Here is a 3,331-nt window from a genome sequence, read left to right on the forward strand (position 1 = left end):
TCATCGGCACCGCCTCCTCGCTGCCGAGCAGCATCATGGGACTCGTAGTCTTTCCTCCCCTCCCCGCTGAAACGGCTCTTCTTTTTCCAGCACAAGCATTCCATTCCATTCCGCGCCCCGTCCCCGAACCACGCATGCTCGCCGCGCGTGCCGCGGTGCGTCCTGGGAAGGGTAGTCTCGGGAAGTGGGAAGGGCTGCAGCCCCTCCGCCTCTTCCCACGTGGTGGCGGTGATTCCTTTGGAAGGGACCTTTGCAGGAGTGCAGGGGGTGGTTGCAATCATAATAATAACAACCTGGATTAGGGATGCTGTCATATTATTAGTTGTGGTCTGGATTAGATGCGATTAAAAACAGCTACCTCTCTCTATCAGGCTAGCTCAAGGCTGAGTTTTTCCTGCACAAACATGCTTGACACATTCTTAATACAGTTTGAGTAAGCAGGTTCTCCTAAAAATATCTTTAATGCAGTCTGGGTAAGGGGAATCAGCAGATTCTCCTTACATGTGTGTGTGTAGAAACTAGCCTAGGGTACACAAGTAAAATTTGCACTCATTGCTGAACCCACTTTTGCTTCTCCCTCTGCCCACCAGCCCTTGGAAGCAGGGGTGCCAACTTGGGGGGGAAATGGGGGGGCAGGTAAGCCCTGCTCCACATAATCAGTCACTAGTTGCGATGCAACACACACCACCTGAATGACAATGCCCCTCATCTTGGGGGAGGGGTGCGGAGCAGCTCCCTCAAATATTTTATTGGGGGGTGGGTGAAAGCTCCTACGCTTTCAAGGCTGCCCAGAAGGGCATGTATCCCTCAGGCTGAAAATGATTTCTCTGAGTTGCAAGGCTTTAAAAACAAAACAAAAATGAATGGCAGATAAGCAGCAGCTGCTGTGGAGTTATTTTGTATCCTGTTGTTGGATCAAGGTCATACAGATAGAAGGGGCTTATTAAGGCACAACTGAAAGCTAATTTGCGCTTGGGAAATACGATTCAAGGCATCTTTCAGGATCTCTCAGGCTGATAACTGTGAGGAGGATGTGATATGAATTCCTGGGGTGACAGAGTCATACTTTGACCACCCAGAACAGCCCAGGAGTCTTAACAGCAATTATTTCCAGTCTATTTGTTTTTTTAGCAAGGGGAATCTTGCCAAGTTAGCAGCCACCATGGAGCACTTAATTGGTTGGCTGGTATCAAAGAGGTGGCCTAGGAAGGACTAGGCTCTGACGGAGCAAGGTTGATATTGGATCAAAAGGCTATTTTAACAGCTGGTGAGCAATGCCAGGCCAGAGAAATGGGGCAGAGGGAAATCACCAACAGCATTAACTCCGTGATTGAGCACCCAGGGGCAGTGCAAGGCCCCTGAGTTCAGTTCTCAGCATCTCCAGATAAGCCTGGGACAGACTCCTGTTAGAAACCCTGGTGAAGGTTGCCAGCTTTCCCCTGCAAATATCTCCAGATAAATCCATTTCTATAGGCAGTTTTGACCAATCCAAATATTTGCCCAATGTAATGCATCTTTTAAATGCTATATTCAGTAGTATATGCACTGCTTGGCTGCAGAACTGTGTTGCAAAATTTGGAGAAAAGTAAACTTCCAAGGATAGCTGTGTTTCAGTTCATGTATGGGTTCAAGAATTGCAGGTTAAGAAGGTTCACATTAAAATGCAATCAAAATAAAATCCCCTCCCATCCCGAAACCACACCTTCCAAGGGATGCTTGCTTCTACCTGCATTTTTTGACTCAAACCCTTCAAGTGATCAGAGTCTGTGCCTATCTCTTGCAAATCACCCAGATATCTACTAGTATGTCCTGATGTACCTCCCGGGTCCCCTCACCCCTGTCATTGTAAGTAATTTACAATGTAAATTACAGGGGGTAAGTAATCTAACCCCCTGTTGGATCCAGAAGATCCAGAGCTAGAGTCAAGTTTGAAGCGAGGCAAAGCCCATTCAGCACCACTCTAAGCCATCAGTTCCATTATCAAACACCTCTTAGCTTCAAGAGGTTTATCCTAACATCCAACCAAAATTCCCCTTCCTGTAATGTAAGCCCATTAGATACAGATCTAGTACACTGTGTTTTAGAGCCATGTTTGTGTGATTTCTCTCTCACACACAACATACTGCTTTGGACCATCTTCCTGGGCCAAGACATTGTAATAAACAAAAATCTGCCCTTATTCCCTTATGGGGGACACAAGAGCCCTTACAGAGTCCTTTGTAGGTTCTCCATTGGTAGGAGAAAATAACAGAGGCCAACCAGAGAATACTGAGAAGCAAAGCAGCTAGTAAGCCTGATCTTTATTGAACTGTTACAACAGGGTGCTCCCCTCACACACAGGAGGACGGAGGAGGACTCAGAACAAAGGTGTGCCTGCCCTTATAATGACATTTAAAATTCCCTGCCCTGGAGCTCAAGACCACCCCTCCATACATCATACATACATCACAGAAGGGGTGTAACCCAAGACCACCCCCCAACATCATACCTACATCACAGAAAAGGTGGTCTACAAGAGAAATTTATATGTTGTTTTCCCTGTCTGCCAGGTTATCTGATAATTCCTTATCTGATTGCCTTTCCTGGTAGTCTGGCCATTCCTTTGAGATGGTGATTTCCCAATTCCTGAGACAATGGGTTCCCTCACCCCCTCCCTCCTCGCAGAGAAAACATTTGGTCAGTTTGGGGGTCAAAATGGTTTCAGGATGGTCCTCCTGTGCTGTTCCAGACATGTGGTCCACACATCTATGTATGCGCTTGGTTGGTACATTTATGAACACTGTATATATATATATATATATATATATATATATATACACACACACACACACACACACACACACACACACATACACACACACACACACACACACACACACGTGTGTGTGTGTGTGTGTGTGTGTGTATATGACAATTTTTTTATTTCAGCATTAACCATTGTACCTCTGCACTGCACTGGACCATGGAATCCTAGGGCTTTGCTCTCTAACTCCCCACAGGCAGAACCACCACCCCACAAAATCTGAGGAGCGTTATACTGCAAGCGCTGACCGCATCTGAGACTTCAAGGCCTTTTGCAGGGCTCCAAGGCTGCCTGATGAAAATGTCAGAATTCGGATGTTGCTTCAGCAACAGTCGGGCCTTAGACTGAGCCTTATAGACCAGCGGCAGTTCTGTCTCGTTTGTAAGTTCCTCCTTTACTGAAAGCTGCTCCTCCATCAGAAGCGGGTCTCTCGCAGGAGCTGCTTGGCATACCCAAAGCCCCTTTTCAACAGGGTGCCCTTGGGCTGCTCTCCCTCGCCCCCTTCCCTGGCTTGGCACGACAGGCTGC

Source organism: Podarcis filfolensis, assembly GCF_964270895.1.
Source record: "Podarcis filfolensis genome assembly, chromosome: 15".
Taxonomy (NCBI): Eukaryota; Metazoa; Chordata; class Lepidosauria; order Squamata; family Lacertidae; genus Podarcis; species Podarcis filfolensis.